The sequence below is a fragment of the Papilio polytes genome, unplaced genomic scaffold, assembly GCF_000836215.1.
Source record: "Papilio polytes unplaced genomic scaffold, Ppol_1.0 DF824169.1, whole genome shotgun sequence".
In the NCBI taxonomy this organism is placed as follows: domain Eukaryota; kingdom Metazoa; phylum Arthropoda; class Insecta; order Lepidoptera; family Papilionidae; genus Papilio; species Papilio polytes.
In genome coordinates, this window is record NW_013525035.1 from 4,847,749 (window position 1) to 4,870,289 (window position 22,541).

Consider the following 22,541-nt stretch of genomic DNA (forward strand, 5'->3'; position numbering starts at 1 on the left):
CAAACAAAGAAAGAATAAATCACTAAACCACCAGAATACATAGATCCACCTCGATTCCCGCGTCACAGAGAAAATAGTACAAATAAAAGCCTCACAAAGAGAACGCGGAGCTCATTTTAAACTGGACACCATGCCGTGTTCTACATCTGTTGGTTTGAAAAATGTTTTACCGTTTTTAAAATTTCACGCTATTGAATTCTATTCCTTACACAATAAACAATAGAGGCTTTTTTAATCCGTTTTAAAGGTCAATTTGCAGCATATAAAGTTGGTTTTTAGATCTTATATATTGGTCTATTTAGGCTACTGTTCAAATCGGGCTATAGTAATTATTTTTAATTACACTTAAGAGCAAAAATCTTGGTTGTGATTTATGACTCTTTGTTTTTCGGGTCTGAATGCTTTCCTTTGTCAAAGAAACGTGCTCTTGCTTGAACTAAGAGGTTTTGGGTCTTTACTGACATACTTATGGACCAGTAGATTTTAAAATAGTTAGAACCGGCGCACATCTTTGACTAAAGTATCGCAACTGTTCAGCGATTCTCGATTGTTTTTTTTATGTAATATAAGGTGGCAAACGAGCAAGCGGCCTGAATCCACCGAAATGGAAAGCGACCGCTGCCCATAAACATCCGCAAATGCAAATGCGTTACCTACCCTTCATTGACGGAGGAAAAGACGCACATAAAGAGGACATTTCCCCTACCTATACGTCTCCTCCACCGTCAAATCTACACTCTCCTCTTAAGAAAAGGGTGGAGAGGGATATAGACTAAAATTAGGCCTCCGGCACCACACTTATCAGACGAAACGCGGAATTGCTTCCGCTTCACGCCTGTTCTCTGTGTGGTCGTGGTATTACACCGGGCGAGCCGACCCATTCAACTGTTTAGTTGCACAACTAAAAATCGAGTAGTATGCGCTCTATAAAAGCTCGAAGGAATTAAAGCAAGACTACAATTGTGCGACACTTAACGGTGTGGTTACGTTCTAACATATTTTATTTAAACCTGACAGTTTGAAGCGTCGAAGGGATTTTAAAACAAAAGTGTACAAAATGAATTTATAATCAACGAATTATTTAGCGGTAATAATTAAATTACAGTTTAAAGATGAATCCTTCATGAAATTTTTAAACCGCTTAAATTTGTATGAAAAATGATATACTTTCCCTGTTATTTTACCTCTTTTTTAATACCTTTACGTAATGCTAACACCCTAAACCTGATAATCCCGGCTGTAAATCCCCAGGTGACAGCAAACTCCTTGTGTATCATGGACAAACAGATTGTCCGACTTTTTACATGTACTTAAAATTGTTACGTAACTTTGTTTTATAGTCTACAATGCGATTACCGAACATTTTAGAAAATGTAACGCATAAAAACGTTATATTTTAGTAGGTTTCGCCCGTGGTTCTGTTTGCGTGGATTAAAAAAGTATGTGTTCTTCCAGATTATTCTTTATATCTCTGACAATCGAGATCTGTTCAGCAGAGGCTATAACAAACATCCATCTAAACTTTAGTATTTACAATATTAGTATTATAATAAGAAATATGATTTTACTAGCTGTTCCCGTGCGGCTTCATCCGCATGAAATTATGAATTTTAATATTATTGCTTACATTTGTCAAATTATCAATAGCAAATGTCAAAATGACATGACATGACATCCCTTGGCAATCTTGCTTCCTTGATGTTGGCAGCAACTTATGGTCTCTTTCCCACATTAGGGATTTAATCCAAAATATTTATTCCCTTAGTTTAATGGCGTGAAAATATATAGCCTAAAGCATGACGTAAGTGTAGGACTTTTTATTAAAGAAAGAATTATTCAAAAATATGCTGTACTTGCTGACATCTTAGGCAACAAAGAAGTGTGTGTTTACGCTTTATTATAATAGTATAGAATATTGGAGATGAAGTTATTTAGATAAAATTAATTGTTTTACTTACCTAAAGTCTCAATATTTTTGTCTCCATATATCTGTAAAGAAAAAAAAACGTTTTTAAATAAATAGTTATAATAGCTACTTTTGTTTTATTCCTTAATCCAAAAAAGATACTACTAGGTCTTGGGGAAATTTAATTAACATTATGGTGATTAGAAACGTAAAATTGCCATAAACAGAGATAGAAGTCTATTTTTGGAGAAACAATTTTTAAAAAAGCGCTCAGTTTTGAATAAAAGATCGTCAAAAGTGTACTCCAGGTCTTAAATTTGATTTGTCATTTTGGATTATTCCCAACCGTCACCCCGCCCTGTCTCCACGAGGGAACAAAAAAGTTTCACTCGTCCACCTTTTGTGAAGACGACCGGTTGAAACTTATCTTATTTCATAACTGTTCCATCTGTCACCTTATTGGTGATAGTGGGACTAAAATGTGGGACGGAATAAAATTTTTATTCTTACGTGGGGACAGAGCGGAGTGACGGTTGGGTATAATCCGTCATCTTGTAGTCAAGTTGATAAGTCGCTATTTATTCGCCGTTAGTTTTCAGTTGACAACACTATTTGCACCAATTTAAACGCGCTCAGGATCAAACGCCACTAGATAAAACCGGCTCCAACCGGATTTCGAACTTGGTTCCGCAATTGTTTTCATTGTTGACTTTAACGTCATATTTGAATTAAGATTCGGTAATTCCTATCTCCTTGAGGCGAATTCAAACTTTTGTATTTCGAATTCGGATATTTGAAAATCGAATTCAATGTTTGTTTTTAATTTTATTCGGCCTGCATTATGTGCTCTTCGTTTTTAGGACTATTTATAAAAATACAGAGTATAAAATAAAAAGAAAAAAACCCCTGGCATAAGTAAGATGAAAGAAAAAATGTTGCTTCTCTTTTGCTTATTCTGAAAGACTAATCCGAAATTCTATCGATTTTACTTTCAAAGTGAATTGTAAAATACTGTGTGAATATTTTAAAAGAATCAAACATTGATAGGTTAAGGTTAAAGAATATTGAAATCCTTGGTTTAAAATTGTACAAATATGACAAATCGTTGGCTCCTCCGTATACTACTGTAAGTCACAATTTTGCGATTTACACCGTGTTCAATATTACCTAAATCAACTTGATAAAATACTAATTTCTATGAAAATATGAAAGTAAAGTAAATTTTAGTTGTCTACAAATTTGTCTAGTCACATTTATGCTGTAAAAAACTTTACAAAATTATTTTTTCAATACTTTCATTTGATGAAATTCAGAAATATGGAAACCTTTGTAAGCTTAAAAGTAAAACATAAATCACTAACAAGGCCAAAGCCTATCTTATTATCTCTTTATACGATTTAAAAATTTACAAGCCACAAAGGTAATTGAAGACCCAAGGACGGTTCCAACGTAAAAAGTCTTAAGTAAAAAAAAATCCAGGAGATTTTTATCGCACATTTATAGAATGGCGATCTATAAAGCAAGAAGATGGATGGATTCCGTTTAAAATATCGTTCAAATTCTTTTTAGGACATTATAGCCGCCAACTTTGTAAAAATGCGTCCTAGAGCGAGGTAAAACAATTCTTCGACTGACTGGATCCGTCCATTCTCTGAAGTTTCCACTATTTAAATTAAAATGTTGTAAACAAGACAACTAAAATCCACGAATAACTATTACTATCTTGTTTAACAGACTTCGAAAAGTGCAAAAAATAATTTGTTCAAATCGAGTTATGACCTTTTTCATAGGAGCCGTATGATCGTGCACTTTTTGGGTCAAGGACTAAAAGGCGGAGGATATTTTTAGGTTAAACCGGAATTCTTTTAGCATTATGCGGGTTTCGTTTTCACCCAGCTTGTTAAAGAAAATTGAATTTATTAGTATTGCATATAGATGTTATATTTGCTTGATAAAGATCGTCCTTGAAAGATACTGTTTTCTTCTATTTGTCATTTCATAGTATCAGAGTTAAGACTTCGAAAAATTAAATTTTTGTAGTATGTCTGAACTTTTCTTAGCTATGTTTAGTTCGTTAAATTATGTTTGAATGCGTAAAACATTTACGTTAGAGTCAAATTTATACCAATATTATAAAGAGGAAAGATTTTTATTTTTGTAATTATTGAAATAACTCAAAAACTACTGGGCCGATTTCAAAAATTCTTTCACCATTAAAAAGCTATGTTATCACTGAGTAATATAGGCTATATCTTTTTTGTTTTTCAGAAGTCACGAGCAATAGCTAGTATATTATGATTCTAACATTAAAACCTTTAACAAGCTTTAATATTTAGAATTATAACCTAAATATCTGAGTATGCTTCCAGGTCAATGTGTTTTCAACTAAAATACTCGACACTCAAAGCTTAGAGGATTTAAAACATCAAGCGCGAAATGAAAGCTCTCTCTGGCAATTCATTTCTATTTCGACGAAAGCCGGGCTTTTTGGCGGGAAATTCGACAAGGTCGGCAAATATCTGAAGTTATATGAAGCCTTTGGTAAATAAAGAAGACAGTAATATGTTAAAATTTTATACTTTTGCGTATATTTATTGAAATTATTTTTAAATATTAAAAATAACCTATAACTTAGTTTTTATTTTTAAACTTTTTGGTATACCAGCCAGTTTTATTTAAGAACAGTTTGTATTTTTTTTTCTATTTTGTTTTCACTTCTTTTTATTTAATTATTAATGCCTGCAATACCTAATATAATATGTAATAATAATAAATAAAAGGTAGTTCAAATTTTGATTTCTTTATTTGTTTAGTTCAATTGAATTTTTGCTATCCAAACAGATATAGTTTAAATACCTCCTAAAAGATCCAGTTTTTTTTATAACGTAAGGTGACAAACGAGCAAGCGGCTACCTGAATCCATCGAAATGGAAAGCGACCGTTGCCCATAAGTATCCGCAATTGCAGATGCGTTGCCTACCCTTAGTTGGCGGAGGAGGAGACCCACAAAAAGACATTTCCCCTTTTTCTTCCCATCCTTTCCTCTTAAGAAAAGCGTGGCAAGGGAAAGGGACTAAATTATTCCTCCGGCACCATACTCATCAGACGAAACGCGAAATTGCTTCCACTTCACGCCTGTCATATTTGTATGACATTAGTTAAAATCAAATAACAATGGATTAATATTAAAAAATCGTTATTAAAACGTATTTCAAAAGACATTAATGTTTTAATATTACTCTCGTAATCATATTTAGTAATGTCAACTTGACAGCTGACAGAATGCAGATTATAAATTGTTTTTTAGCAAGACACTGGCATACAGAACCAATAATTTCGCAATATGACTTAAAATGTTACTCATCTATTCCGTGACTAAGTTTTACGACCTTGGTTGCTGAATGATAGAGCATTTTAAAAACACTTAGAATAAGTCAAACACTAGGAAAGTTTCAAAGTAAGATAGTTGGAAATCTTATAAATGGGAAAGTTTAGATGGATGGATGTTTGTTAGAGTTTGTAGCCTAAATGGCTGAACGGATCTGGATGAAATTTGGCATAGATGTAGAGGATAATCTGGAAGAACACATAGGCTACTTTCTTTTGTTTTACATTAATACCACGCGGACGGAGTCGCGGGCGGAAGCTAGTATCTAATAAAACATGTCGTCTTCGGCTGTCTGTGGTATTTACTAAAAATTTATTCATTGATGCGTTCTTTCTATGCTCATAAGATCATGAGATTGAATAAGATTTTTTCAATGAGATATTCATAATTTGATATAATTTACAATCTTTATATATATTTATCAACTAGCCTTCGCCCGCGACTTCTTCTTGGAATTAAAAAGACTGACAGACTATCCTCTACATCTATGACAATCATCGAGATTTGTTCAGAAGTTTAGGCTACAAACTCTAACAAACCATTTACACTTTCGCATTTATAATACTAGCTTCAGCCCGCGACTCCGTCCGCGGAACAAAAAAAATGTAAGTAGCCTATGTATTCTTCCAGACTATCCTCTACATCTATGCCAAATTTTATCGATATCCGTTCAGTTTAGGCTATAAATTCTAACAAACATCCATCCATCTAAACTTTCGCATTTATAATATTATTAGTATAATATTATGATTAATATATAAGATTTATGTACGTAACAATATACTGACGCTACATCCAGAGGTTTATAGGATCTGTCCATTCTGATACAAATTGGATACCCCAATGCGGACGTGGGGAAAATCAATTTATGTTTCCCTACAGAAGGCTGAATGTGTGACAATTTTCTTTTTACATATATGAAAAAAAAATATCCTAACTCAATATATCAAGATATACAGAATGTTATAGCATAGTATAGTTGATGGAAAAAATATCTATTTATGAAAACCAGTATCTGGTGCAAAAGGTTTATATGTTAATTTTTATATCTTACTAATATTATAAGTGCGATATATAGATAGATGGATGGATGGATGTTTGTTAGCGTTTGTAGCCTAAACGGCTGAACGGATCTCCATGAAATTTGGCACAGGGTTAGAGCATAGTCTGGAAGAACATATAGGCTACTTTTTATCCCGGGAATAGTTACGGTTCCCGTGGGATTCCTTAATTTAGTTGTTTAATGTTTACTCGATCATTCTGCAACGGTTGAACATATCTTATTGAAATATAAAACAAAGTCTGGGGTACACATGGGATAAGCTTCATCCTCGAGAAATGTCCGGTTTCCGAAGGATACGTAGCTTTTTGTAATCTATATAGTTCGTATGTTTTCTAATACCACGCGGACGAAGTCGCGGGCAACAGCTCGTTTAGAAATAAAATAAAATACCTTTAACAAAAAACAAACAGCACGTGTATCTGCAAATAAAAATGGCGCCAAACGTAAATGAGTAATGTTGCATAATAATTCAATACAACAATGAATAAAACAAACCGCGCGCCGGAAACAAGATGGCGGACGGAGGAAATTTTGCAAAGAACGTGCTGGCATCCGAGATGCAGACATAATTAGAATCAATTGTTCTTTACAACGTTGCTTATTGCCATTTTACTTGGCTTTAATTATTACTATTAAGATAAAACACTTGCAGAGTCATTTAATGGTCCTTTAAGCAGTCACTAAGAATTATTTTTTATCTGTTATAAGTTGGCAAACGATCGAGCGACTACCCGACCTTGCCGATAAAGCGAAGCGATTGCTGCCCATATACATCCGCAATTGCAGATGCGTTGCCTATCCTTAAGCAACGGAGAAGACGCACATAAAGATATTACCCCTTCCTATGCGTCTCATCCATCAAATACACGTTCCCTTTCCATCTTATACTTATGAGAAAAAGGGTGGGAAGAAAAAGGGACTAAAATGAGGCATACGGCACCACACTCATAAGACGAAACGCGGAATTCCTCCCGTTTGACGCCTGTCTTGTGTGTGGCCGTGGTATTACACCGGGCGAGCCAACCCATTCGTGCGAAATGTCAAAGCAGGCTCTACCAATGTTCTAGTTTTGAACTATTAAACGACTTTGACTGACTTTGATAGTTAGAAGTTCCTTATTATGGACATATATAAATAACTAACGGTAATATAATTTAACGAGGACCTTCTTTTACGTTTCCAATTAAAAATTTAAACATACGGCATTAAATTTTTTTACTATAAAACACGCTATAGCTAAGCTACAATTAATAAAGGCTTTTTTACTTATACTTAAAGTATATTTACCTGTAATAAACAATATTTTCTAATCACAAGTGTGAGGTGCAAATGCGTTTTCAAAAAGCCGGCAGCTGTTTTATCTGACGGCGCGAATGTACCCCGCGGCAAAGATCACTTAACATCAAAGGAACCGCTTTGTTTATCGTTTACAACACCATGCAATTAATTAGGTATTGTCTACTTCCTTATTATATAGGAAATTTACCAACGTAAGAAGGATTTAATATCATAAAAATCAACTTAAATATTCAGCGAGAACTTGAAAAAATCTTATGTTAGTAATATTATAAATACGATTTAGATGGATGGATGTTTATTGGAGTATGTAGCCTAAATTGCTGAATAGATCACGATTAAATTAGGCATAGATGTACAAAAGAATACAGAAACCTTTTTTTTTAATATAAGGTGGCAAACGAGCAAGCGGCCACCTTAATCCACCGAAATGGAAAGCGACCGCTGCCCATAAACATCCGCATATGCAAATGCGTTGCCTACCCTTAATTGACGGAGAAGGAGACGCACATAAAGAGATCATTTCTCCTACCTATGCGTCTCCTCCGTCAAATCCACATTTCCTTCCCATCCTTTCCTCTTGAGAAAAGGGTGGAAAGGGAAAGGGACTAAAATTAGGCCTCCGGCACCACACTCATCAGATCAACGCGGAAATGCTTCCACTTCACGCCTGTTTTCTGTGTGGTCGCGGTATTACACCGGGCAAGCCGGCCCATTCGTGCGAAGATGTTAAAGCGGGCTCTACCACTATTCTCTTTTGTTTTTGATTTAATTCCACGCGAACGGAATCGTGGGTGGTAGCAATTAATAAATACAACTAAAACATTTTAAATGCTTTTCTACTTCTCTTATAAAAAATATATTAAAAGATTAAACCATATTTAAAAATAAATTCAACCTTTGATCTCAAATCTAGACTTAGTTTCGCGTTAAAATAATACGTTATTAACAACGCCATCTATGTTCGTAATATTAAAGCTATATGGTACTTCCACTGTTGCCAGGGAACCTCACATGTTTGTGCGTTAAGGAACGTCATCACACGTATTATCTAAATTAAAACACGCGGACAAAGCTGTTAGTAATGTACACAATGTTATCGTAGATAACTCCCCCTCTAGTGGACGTAACTCATGATAAGTGAGAAACACATATTATAAACTAGCTTTCGCTCGCGACTCCGTCCGCGCGGAATTAAAAAAACAAATGTTAGTAGCCTATGTGTTCTTCCAGAGTATCCTTTACATCTATGCCAAATTTCATCGAAATCCGTTTAGCCGTTTAGGCTACAAACTCTAACAAACATCCATCTATCCATCCATCCATCCATCCATCCATCTAAACTTTCGCATTTATAATATTAGTAAAAAGTAAGGTATAGTATAACAGACTATTTAATCTAGTTTTCTTTTAAACTAGCTGTTGCCTGCGATTTCGTCCACGCAATATTAAGATAATAAAGCCTATATGCTCTATGTCAGCTCTCCAATGAAAGTTCGGTCGAAATCGGCCCAGCCAGCCTTTTTGTTCCAATAACTGGAACTGGAACTGGAACCCATTCTGGGTGTAGGCCTCCTCCAACCTTTTCCATAAGTACAGAAAGAGACCACGAAATGGACAGGCCCACCAGGCGCAAGGAAAGTCGGCAGACCAAAAAACGTTGGAAAGACGACTCGTACAAGTGGGAAAAGAATGGATTAAGTAAGGAAAAGATGGACTTATAGGTATAATGTTTAGATTAGTAAAATTAAAAGTTATAAAAATAATTCTAATTAATTATGTACTCATTAGAATAAAATTATTTTTAAATACTGAGAAATAATATAATCAAATAACACCGAAAAAAAAATGTACAAAGCGATAACCCTTATTTCCGGTTTAACATTAAAAATAATTTTATCTCAATTAAGAATTGTTGTAATCAAAAGTTTTTTTTAACATTTGACGGTTTTAGATACAATTTGTAACAAAAATGCCAAAGGAGAAGTCTGAAACTTACTAATAAAAGTATAACTACTGTTTTCTTTTTTTATTTCGCTGTTTCTGTAAATAAATGAAGAAAATATTCAAATATTTAATGTAACATGACCTAATTCATACTTCTTAATATCTATACTATTATAATAAAGCGCAAACACACTTCTTTGTTGCCTAAGATGTCAGCAGTTACAGCATATTTTTGAATAATTCTTTTTTTAACAAAAAAACCTGCACTTACATCATGCTTTAGGCTATATATTTTCACGCCATTAAACTTTGGGGGTAAATATTTTAGATAAAAATCCCAATGTGGGAAAGAGACCATAAGTTGCTGCCAACATCAAGGAAGAAAGATTGCTAAGGTTTGATGTCATGTCATTTTGACATTTGCTATTGACAATTTGACAAATGTCAGCAATAAAATAAAATTTTCATAATTTCATGCGGATGAAGCCGCACGGGAACAGCTAGTTATACATAAATGCAAAAGTTTCCATGTTTACATATTTGTAAAAAAAACTCTCATAAGAAATTTTTAGATGTAGAACTTTCTGGAAGAACACAGGCTACCTAAAATTCCAATGTTCGATTCCCATATTAACTCGATAATTAAAATTTGCCATAGCAATAAAATCTTCAACAACACATGGGCTTTTTCACCTTTTTATAATCTGCATAAACGAAGTCGCAGGCAAAAGCTAGCTCATAACCGGTATGTAATACAACACGTGTCACTATCTCCCTGCAAACATATTATATACCATAAAGAACGCTCTACAATCACCGCTCTGAGCACACTCAGATAGAGTTACAGTGTCACCACACTGCAAAATATAATAAGGACAATTTTCTTTTATACAGTTTTAACTGCAAAGAATTTTATAGGTAAACACTGTTAACAAGATACGAGGGAAATTCAAAAAAATGTTAGACTGCGAAACAGCATTCTATTTCGACCTTTTGGCCATGTAAAAGAAGTCATTTGACTACTACTGACTAGTTTAAATGGATGGATGTTTGTTAGATTTTGTATTTTGTAGCCTAAACGGTTGAACAGATAATGATGAAATTTGGTACAGATGTAAAAGCTAATCTGGAAGAACACATAAACTACTCACATTTGTTTTTTATTCCACGCGAACGAAGTCACGGGCGAAAGTTAGTTTTGCTTATAAATCGAAATCTTCAAGGATATTTTATGAACATGGATTCTAGTCTAAATGTAACAATCACTCGCGTTTTTACAATCAAGTCGACTATTAGGTTACGCATAAAACAAATGAAGACTTATCCCGTAAAATTTCTAAAGCATAGTCCGCCTACCACTTACGTCAAAGCGTTTATGAAATATCAGGTTTGTGGGGGGATGCGTTGATTATCAATTGCCGGATAAGCGACTCCTCGCTCGCCATTGGACAAGCATCGATCCAGCCCGCATACAGTGCAACCAATTGTTTTGTACCGTTCGCGTTAATGAATTAATTAGAAATATTACCTTGGCGACTGCTTTGTTACGCCGCTGTACAATTAAATATTGAATAATCACATTTATTAAAAACATGCAAAGTTAAAAAGTAATAAGTTAGATGTATACTTTATCAAAATCTATTAAACTAGCCTTCGACCGCGACTCCATCCACGTTAAATTAAAAAAACAAAAGTAAGTAGCCTGTGTGTGAAAATCGTTGCACTACTTCGTAACAAGAAATAGTTTGAATTAATTTAAGATTATCTTTTGCGATAGGATTAAAAAGTTTTGATACTTTAATAATTTATTAATTAATAAAAATAATTTAATAGTGAAATATTGCATTAATAAAATTTCATTTTTATTTCACACTAGCTTTCACCCGCGACTCCGTCCGTCCGTAATTAAAACAAAAGTGGGAAGCTTATGTGTTCTTCCAGACTATCCTTTACTTCTATGCCTAATTTCATCGAGATCCCTTCAGCCGTTTAGGCTACAAACTCTAACAAACATCCATCTAAACTTTCGCATTTATAATATTAGTTAGATTGTTACTCGTGACTTCATCCGCGTGGAATTAAAAATAGTAAAATAGCCTGTTACTGATAACGTAGCTTTTTAATAGTGCAATAATTTTGAAATGGGCCCAGTAGTTTTTGAGTTTTAAATACAAATATTGCCACTTTAAAATATTGGTATAGATTTAAAATTGAAACTGTCTTTCAAGTACACATTTCTATTTTTAAATCATATACTAAATTGCAAAAATACATTGTAAAATCCTGTTTCAATTTTACCCGCATGTTTGTTACACTTATTAAACTCGAGACCTTTTAGAATTGTGCACGCGAGTGTACTCGTTACCGCAGCGTGGGCGTCTTTGAATGTCTACAATTATATCTCGAATAGAACTTTATAACAATGCAAACAATTTATTATTGTCATATGAAAAATGTTACAAGACATTTCGGAACGCCATATCTCGCTTACATAAATTCAAAGAAATTTTCTTCAACGAGACTGGGTTAAAAGATGTCTTATAATAAACTAGCTGTTCCCGTGCGGCTTCATCCGCATGAAATTATGAAAATTTTATTTTATTATTTACATTTGACAATTTATCAATAGCAAATGTCAAAATGATATGACATGACAATCCTTGGCAATTTTACTTTCTTGATGTTGGCAACAAGCAACTTATGGTCTCTTTCCCACATTAGGGTTTTTATCCAAAATATTTAGCCCTTCAATTTAATGGCGTTAAAATATATAGCCTAAAGCGTGACGTAAATGTAGGGATTTTTATTAAAAAAGAATTATTCAAAAATATGTTGTAGTTGCTGACATCTTAGGCAACGAAGAAGTGTGTGTTTACGCTTTATTATAATAGTATAGATATAAATGTCATTAAAAAAACTGTGGTTTGTGAACAGTTTTAAAAGAATTCTTCTCTTGTATGGGTTTTGTATTTAAATAGATTATAAAAAGACAGAAAGAACTTCTTGCAAGTTATAGAAAGACGCTAAAATCGGAAGACTGTACTATAAAGGCTGTTAAAATGTCCTACAGCTTAGTAGGCTGATGATGAAAGAGATAGATATATCTGTCGCTCCTGTTCCAATAGAATAGTGTTCTAAAAATTTATCGATAAATATATCAGTAGTATGAGACTTTTGTTTCGTTTGATTAGTTAAGTACGATTATAGTGACTTTTATAGTATAGTCTGTGGTCTACTATACTCTATGGTCTACTATAGTCTATGGTCTGTGAGCGGCTAGCGGGCGACCTCTAACCCGCGCCCCCACGCGGCAGCAGATGTGCAGCGCTGAGTCATGCGCGGGCGCAGTGGACAGTCGAACGCGAAAGTGTTACAATTTAATATATTTTTTTAACGTAAAAGTTTTTTTTTAATTAAAATAATTTCTTAAAAATATGGATTGTGTATTTGAATTGATTTTCTTTGTCTATACTAAATAAGGAGGAAAGATTTTTATTTTTGTATGTTTTGAAATAGCTCAAAAACTACTGGGCCGATTTCAAAAATTCTTTCACTATTAAAAAGCTGTGAAGGAGTAACAGTAGGAAACATAAGCCACATATTTATTTAATTTTTTAATTTCACGCAGGCAAAGTCGCGGGAAACAGTGAGTCTTCAATGTTTGAGATTTCATTTTTTTTGTCTTGTGAATAAAATAAACTTATTATTTTATTGGTTATTTTAAACACACTATAGTAAAGTTAAACCCCTTTTAGCTTCGTCTCCATCCCCTAACGTCGTACATGCGGCCGCACCCTCTAAATTTAAATTCCCCTTATCAGTCCGTACGAGAATAATCAATAATGCGACTGCACTCAAAATGAACTTAAAACAAATTATATAAAACTGCCTTTGGCCCGCGAATTCCTACAAAAAAAACTTACTAAGTAGCCTATTTTTTTTTAGTTAATGTTCTTTATCTGTGGCAAATTTCTTATATTTATAATTTATTAAGCAGTTTTGAAGATATGTAGTAACAAAAATAAATCCAAATTTTCGCTTTCCAAGTGCATTATTTTGTAATAAATATATGTGTTGTTAAGTGTACTTATCACCAATTAATATAAACCTTGCGAAATATTATAAATGCGAAAGTTACGATGGATGGATGGATGTTTGTTAGCATTTGTAGCCGAGGCTGAACGGATCTCCATGAAAAGCACAGGTTTAGAGCATAGTCTGGAAGAACACATAGGCTACTTTTTATCCCGGGAATAGTTACGGTTCCCGTGGGATTCATTAATTTAGTTTTTTAATGTTTACTCGCTCATTCCGCAACGGTTCAACATATCTTGGTGAAATTTGGCACAGATATAAAACAAAATCTGGAGTACATATGGGATAAGGTTCAACCCCGAGAAATGTCCGGTTCCCGAGGGATACGTAGCTTTTTGTTATTTATATAGTTCGTATGTTTTCTAATACCACGCGGACGAAGTCGCAGACAACAACTAGTTTAAAAAGTAATTTCTATTCTAACATTTCTTAAAAATTACCATACTTTTATCTACATTCTCTTTTATCTAGTTTGCAGTAAACAAACTCAAGGTTCCTAAACGACTTCTAACGCGAGATAAATTTTATATCTTTGTTAACTTTGTCCACACTAAACATCTATCCTGCTCATTCTCTTTGGAACAAAGAGGGACAGATATACATTTTATTGTATGTTTTATAGCAGTGGAATTTCATGGTATGTCATAATTTAAGAACGATTGTATTACGTACTGGATACCGGACACTAACGAATAAAATGAATGAATGTAATGCATTGCCGGTTTTCTTAGAACTATAAGATATATATTTTTTTATAATATAAGATGGCAAACGAGCAAGCGGCCACCTCAATCCTCCGAAATGTAAAGTAACCGCTGTCCATAAACATCCGCAATTGCAGCGTTGCCTACCCTTCATTGGCGGAGGAGACGCATATAAAGAGGACAGTTCCCCTTCCTTTGCGTCTCCTCCACCGTCAAATCCACTTTTCCTTCCCATTCTTTCCTCTTTAGTAAAGGGTGGAAAGGGAAAGGGAAAGGGAAAGGGACTAAATTTAGGCCTCCGGCACCGCACTCATCAGACGAAAAGCGGAATTACTTCCACTTCACGCCTGTTTTCTGTATGGTCGTGGTATTGCACCAGACGAGCCGGCCAATTCGTGCGAAAATGTTAAAGCGGGCTTTACCACTGTAATGGAAAGAAGGTATATAAAGTAATGGAATTTGATATTGTAAAATGTGTCACAAAATACGTCATTTTCAACGTTGTTATCGTTATTTTAATAAGGATTTTACTGTTTTGGCAAAAGAAGTTTTTATTAATTAAGAAAAATATGCCGTTTTATACACAATTTTCACGTAACATAAGTTTTGTTACTAGTTTTTAGAGCCATTTAAAGTGGTATTTGATATTTTACGCACAAATTCAATCAAGTAACCCACAACAAAGTAAATAATATTTTATTATAGCTAAATATTTTGATGTCGATTGTACTTTCGCCTACTTAGAGGCCTCGACGGCGCCTGGTGGTCGCATCCCAGCAATAATTAAACTATGTGGGTCGCCTGCGCCCACAACGATCGACATTGTACAACGACCAACGTAACTTGACCCCTACGTACTTATCGTGTTACATAACTACGCGTTAAAGATGAATTCTATCTATTTATGTAAAACGTCCCGAACTTTAATGAAAATTATATATTCACCTTGTCCGTTTCTTATACGATGTACAAATGTGAGATTGTAATTTTAAAGTCCCCCCTTCTTCTGAAAAGTAGTATTTTACTACTAAAAAACGTTTAAAAATGTTGCACATCCTTGTATGCAGTAGAGGGATCTTCTTACACTGGTCTATCCGTGACCTCAGCCGCAAACGCTCCGTTGTTCTTATCCAGCGCTTCTCAACATTTTTTCGCGTCGCGGACCGTTTTTAATTAAACTTACTGTGAATTCCGTTGATAATTGCTACGCTAAAGAAAGTCTGCATTTTCATTCATTTGTTGCTTACTGTTACAAATGACTCTTTTTATAAACTGGTATCTTTTAATTCTTTTCTTGCAGAAATCTCACTTCGGTACTCATAGTTGTAATGCTTACTCAGGGAGATTTATCACAAACGGGACCAGAAATGGGGCGTCCTCCTTCCAGGGGGAACATCGAAAAGCGCACGGCGAAAAGTCATTAGATGTGGAAGTTGGAGGACCATATTCTGTAGGCATTGGGGAAGGCCTTTCTCCAGCAGTGGACAGACCAATGCTGATGATGATGCCCCCGCAGTCTTGGGTTATGACATCTCCACTCTCGGTCTCGTGCTTGGACCTCCGTGAAGGTCATTGTTTATCTAAGGATAATTGGTACAGCCAACTGAATGTTGATCATTCAAGTCAGTATGCACGTTTATTGAGAAGTGCCGAATATCATCCATTCATCTCTCTCTTCTATTCCTATGTCCCCAAACTGGGGCAGAGGGCGTCCACAGTACGCCGCCAGCTCGCTCTGTCTTGGGCTCTGCGTTGTATCTCTGACCATGACAACCCGATTACCTTCAAGTTGGCCGCCACTGAACGCCGCCAGGTTTGTTTAGGGCGGCCACGCTTTCGTGTTCCTTGTGGGATCCACTCCAGGGCCTCCCTGGGAATGTGGCTGGGTTCCCGGCGAAGCGTATGGCCAATCCATAACCACTTGCGTCGTTTTATCTGCTGGCCGATCGGCTGCTCTCTACAACGTGTCAGTGTCTACATCATCCATTCATACGACAGTAATATTATAAAGAGGAAAGATTTGTTTTTTCATATGTATCGAAATAACTCAAACTAGACCGATTTCAAAAATTTTTTCACCATTGATTAGCTACGTTTTCACTGAGTTCATAGGCTATATTATAATTCCACGCGGATGAAGTCGCGAGCAACAGCTAGTTTGTATAAGTAACGGTGCAATGGAGTCCAATTCCATTAATCTCCCCAATGATTATTACATTAAAGTCGTCAGTGGGTAAATCCAAGTAAAGATTATTGTAATTTTTCCTTCCGTATAAAATGAATAAAATATACCAAACGCATAGTGTTTTGTTTCGTTTTTAATTTATCTCGGTTCACGCTAAATGACAAATTAATCCATACTAGAAATACACAAGTTATTAATAAGCAAAAGTGAATAAACTTTACGCAAAATTAACCGGACAAAAGTATTGAAATAATCATAAAACAAAAGCATAATATATGAAAACAATATAAAATTGTAAAACCTCTTTTCATAAATACTCGAGCGTTTATTATCTGTGGTATAAATTACTTTTTTTCTCATCAAGTGGAGTTGAGCAACAATGGGTACGAAACGCGCGCCATCTGTCAAATGAAATGTGAACGAAAACTGAATGATCTTGTACCACGTGACAAATGATTTACTCGACATTGTCATTCATCATGTGTCATCAAATATAAGTTGACGGCTTTGACTTTTCTTGTATTCGTAACCAGAATGTCTTGACCTCTGGGTTATTTCGAAAAAAATCGTTTAAACACCACGGAATTACAAAGATCTCCGTATTATCGTTTGTTGTATTTTCAAGTGATGACAATTCTCGACAGATGCAATATAGCGACGCCATTTTGAAAAATGGACGCGTTATTATTACATCGCGTTCTAATTCTAAAATATATTATTTATTATGTTGTCATATCAACTGTTACAACGAAAAATAATAATAAATCCCGTAGTGTTCAAAATTAAACAAATACTCATGCACATACATACTCTGCAGTGTACTTAAGGTTGTCAACTCGAATTATTCTGGTTTAATTTGGGTTACGTGTTTAATTTTGATGTCTTCAAGTCAGAGTAGAATCGTTATTATTTTATTGTCCAAGATGCGTCTAAGTCACTACGAGATATTTTTTCTTCTTTGCTAGTATATGGGATTAATTTTTTTGTAAGTTGGCAGCCCTTAGAAGAGGGCGGGAGGGAACCAATCTCAGTAACGATCAATGGGGGAATCGTCCAACAGTGGACGTCTGTAGGGTGAAACGAGCGTATGTATTTTTTTTAATTGATAAAGTGCGATGCGTGTTTTATTTCGTATATTTTTAACCAAAAACCTAAGTTAAACTAAAGAATGTTATACCTATCATACTAATATTATAAATGCAAAGGTTTAAATGGATGGATGTTTGTTAGAGTTTGTAGCCTAAACGGCTGAACGGATTTCGATGAAATTTGGTATAGATGTAGAGGATAGTCAGGAAGAACACGTAAGCTTCCCACTTTTGTTTTAATTACGGGCGGACGGAGTCGCGGGCGAAAGCTAGTGTGAAATAAAAATGAAATTTTATTAATGCAATATTTCAGTATTAAATTATTTTTATTAATTATTAAAGTATCAAAACTTTTTAATCCTATCGCAAAAGATAATCTAAAATTCATTCGAACTATTTCATGTTACGAAGTAGTGTAACGATTTTATCCGATTTCAAAGAACACGATTCGAGAACTTTGTCAAAAACCTCTCACGACCTGCCCTGTGGGATCGTATGTCATTTTGCAAACTTTAACTTCAACTTGTGACCTTTCCACTCAACTTAAAACTACCAAATACAATAGATTTCAGAAAATCTAAACTCCCTTAGATGTTATAACCGGCTTTTACATTAGTTTTGTAAATTACGGGATGTTGCTCGCGACTTCGTCTGTTTTAAAAAAATATAGCCTACATTACTCAATGGTAACGTAGCTTTTTAGTGGTGAAAGAATTATTGAAATCGGCCCAGTAGTTTTTGAGTTATTTCAATACATACAAAAATACAAATCTTTCCTCTTTACAATATTAGAAGAGACTAGCTGTTGCTCGCGACTTCGAAGGCGTGAAATTTAAAAAAATAGCTTATGTTACTCACAGATAAATTACCTTTCTAACGGTGAATGAATTTTTAAATTCGGCCCGGTAGTTTTTGAGTTATTTCAATACATACAAAAATACAAATCTTTCCTCTTTATAATATTAAGTATAAGATATGTATAGATTGGTTTTTGTATCATTACTTATTCGAAATCACTTCCAAAAATATCAAGCAGTTTGAATTCTTCCGAGAATTGAGCAAAAATAACTAGCCTTGCGCACAAAGTATGCGCTTGGTTTAATAAAAAAATCCCGTAACCACTCCCCCACAAAATATGATACATTTAGACCTAGGGTATCTACCCTAAGTACTTAGGTTTTTATAGTCCTTTATATCCAGCCATATTCTTATAAGAATACGTCAATATAATCTTACTTAATATTATAAATGCGAAAGTTTAGATGGATGGATGTTAGAGTTTGTAGCCTAAACGGCTTAACAGATTTCGATGAAATTTTGTATAGATGTAGAGGATAGTCTGGAAGAACACAGGCTACTCACTTTTGTTTCTTTCAATTCCTAGCGTACGGAGTCGCGGAAGCTAGTAGGTTAATATTTTAAGACATTTTTTAATTATACATATTTTTTTATTTAACAGAAATGTATAACAAAGTGTAAAAACTAAACGTAAATTAAATAAACACAGAAAGGCGTTGAAACAATATTTTAATATAAAGAATCAAATCTACGTATTTAAGAGCTTGAAATATACTAAATTGTTAACACTTAAATTACCCAGTCATGGGCAGGCATTTCTGACATTGGCGACGCCTTTTCATTGCCCATTTAAAAATTATATAATTCGAACAAAGGCGTTCCTCAAACAACAATTGATTGCTATTCTTTTTTATTTTTTGTAAAAAAATTGCAACTACAAAAGCATCACTCTTAAAAAAAATTAATTAAATTAACATTTTATACACGGATTTAACGATTATTAATAATATTTTTTCAGTTGTAAATAACAGGAATAAAATATACATACTTCTAAAATAGCTTAGGTAACAATTTTATTTCCTAAAAAATGTTTCTTTTACCAATCACCATTGCCAACGCAAGGAAAGCCTTGATAGCTTTAACTAAATGATTTTATTGTTGTGGTCAATACAATGCGTCATAAAATTTATTCATCATTTTTGCATAAAATGTAATCTAAAACATCGCTCTGAGTTTTATAACAAAAAAAAGACTTCAGAGCCTGAGAAAAATAAAAAAGCTAAAGCTCGGGAAATATAATAAATATGAAATACTTACATCAATATTAAACGTCCGGCGATTGAGTAAACTTAAAAAAAAAATAAAAAAAAACTTCGCACAAAAACTGAAAAAAGCACTAATACGGAGTACGCGTTTGTTCAGAAACCGGTCGTGTGATATACGTCCGCACACCGCCCTGCGTGCAAGCCACTGATCTAATTCCGAACGTACCGCTGGGAAAGTGACGTAACAGTCGCCATCTTGCCCCGCTTCCCTCCGGACGCCCTCCTTCCTTCCCTCTGCACTATTTAATCAATTTCAGAAGTTGGACGATGGATTTACTGTTTCTTTAACACGTATGTTATTTCCCGCGCCCTAAAATTGTAGAAATAATGCAAATAAGTCTGTGTCACTCTCATTGGCGGGAACCTTTTTCATTAATCGATGAAAATTCTCGCTTTACGTTTACGATGTGACGTAATACATATTTTTCCAACCAAATGGCTTTCCGAAGGCTTTATAAATATATTTCTTTGATTATTTATAATTATTTGTAAATCATACTTCATACTAATATTATAAATGCGAAAGTTTAGATGGATGTTTGTTAGAATTTGTAGCCTAAACTGCTGAACGGATTTCGATGACATTTGGTACAGATGTAGAGGATAGTCTGGAAGAACACATAGGCTTCTCACTTTTGTTTTTTAATTCTACGTGGACGGAGTCGCGGGCGAAAACTAGTTAAAAAATATTCTCAACCGCCTATAACTCTTCTATATCATGGTATAGCAAAGAATAGAATTAAACTGCCATACTTATGTCTGGTTTCCTATCGACATTTAACCATTCGTTAGTGTTTTTGGTGCGATATCTTCATGAAATGCGATTCCGAAATACGTAACTTACTCCGTTAAACAAAACGCTTATAAACCACTAGGTAATCTATACTACTCGTACTCCTCTTTACTAATGTTATAAGAGGAAAGTTCTTTTTGTAACTATGTAAATTTTGGAATAACTCAAAAACTACTAGGGAGATTTCAATAATTCTTTCACCAAGAAATAGCTATGTTATTGAGTGACAGGCTATACTTACGAGTATAACATTTTTATTGCCGCGCAGACGAAGACGCGAGTCAAAGTTAGTCGCATTAATAACAAAGCTAAATCATCATCAACTTGCCCTTATCCCTTACGGAGGGTCGGCAGAGTAGCTGCTCTTCCATACATCTCTATCAGGCATATCTGAATCCACTCCTTTCTTAAGGATATCCTCTTTCACACAATCCATACTTTCTTCTGTCTTCCTCTACCTTTGTAGCCATCCACGTATAATCTTAACACTTTCTGGTTTATGTCCCCATCGTCTAAATCATAATTGTTAATTTATAAATCATGATTTTTATCACGTATGGTTTTTTTATCTAGAAATACTCAGCTATGCAATTCAGTTTTGTATAAAATTATATGCAAAAGACAACCCTAATCTCAAGATTTAATGTCACCGATCATGGATGTCGTCAGTTTGAAATTTGCCTAAAATTTTACGTAGTGATTACGTGGATTGAATTCTAGTGACATCTTTTATCTCCTAGTCTAGGTTTAGACGCACAACTGAAACTAAACTATCGCACGACTGTATAATCTCGCGTTCAATCCTTTGAGCTTATATGGACCGCATACTACTCGATTTTTAGTTGTGCAACTAAACAGTTGAATTGGCTGGGAAACAATCGACAATCGCACTATATTTGTGCGATGGTTTAGTCAAAGATGGGCGCCAGCACTAGATATATTAAAATCTATGTGTCCATAACGTAGGGTGCATAGGACACCTCTGGTGTTACGGATGTACATGGGCATCGTTGACCACCTTGGTGTTCTCGCCGCTCATTTGCCCCCTTTTATTATGAAAAAAGGGACAGTAAAGACAAGATCCAAAACCTTTTAGTGCAAGCAAGAACACGTTTCTTTAACAACAAAAGCTTCTAAAACATCGATATTAACATGTCACTTTGTACATTCATTATGCCATTTGTTAAGACACATTTTTTTCTAGGCAAATCACAAACGTATGGTATTCACTATCTGTCGGTAACATGTATACAGAGTTTGTTTTATGTCAAAATATGAGTTTCGCTTCAAAGTTAGTTCGCTGCATGTCTTTATAAATTTTTTAGTAGCTTTTCACTTCTGTTTGAGAATATCTATGTTTTATTTTTTTATACGTTTCTTCATACATCTTTAATGTTAAGAAATGATTGGTTTTATTTATATAGTAATTTCTTGTTGGAAATTTATTTGTTAATATTTTTATCTGGCACTGAAGAAAATTAATCGTTTAAATGATTATCAGTTTATTTAAATATTTCCTTTAGAAAACAAGAACAGTGACGTAAAAATTTTACACTTGAAAAAACATTTTTTTATCTTGTACAGAGTTTACGATAATAAATCGATCAATAAATTCGCTTGGATATACATCGACTCCGTGGCGCAACGGTAACGCGTCTGACTCCAGATCAGAAGGTTGCGTGTTCAAATCACGTCGGGGTCAAAATTTTTTTTTTTTTAATTTTTTTTTCAATATATTATTTTTAAACAATCCTCTTTCACATTTCATAAATTAAATTACTGAAGGAAAAAATAATCAAAATCCAAATTAAAATTTTAGGAATTTTGCATTTTTTATTTCAAATATTAAAAAAAAATTGTAAATAAAAAAAAATCGTATCGTCTATATGTTACCAACGACCGCTTGCAGTTACTGACAGAGGAAGGAAGGAGTTAAACGTCGGAAGGCGAGAT

General features: G+C 34.3%; 1 non-coding gene across 1 annotated transcript; it reads left to right on the top strand.

Annotated features, from left to right (window-relative positions):
* Window positions 1-22,218: 22,218 nt before the first annotated feature.
* Window positions 22,219-22,290, top strand: Trnaw-cca. The gene has a single exon. It is a non-coding gene; the product is annotated as a tRNA-Trp (tRNA).
* Window positions 22,291-22,541: the final 251 nt, after the last annotated feature.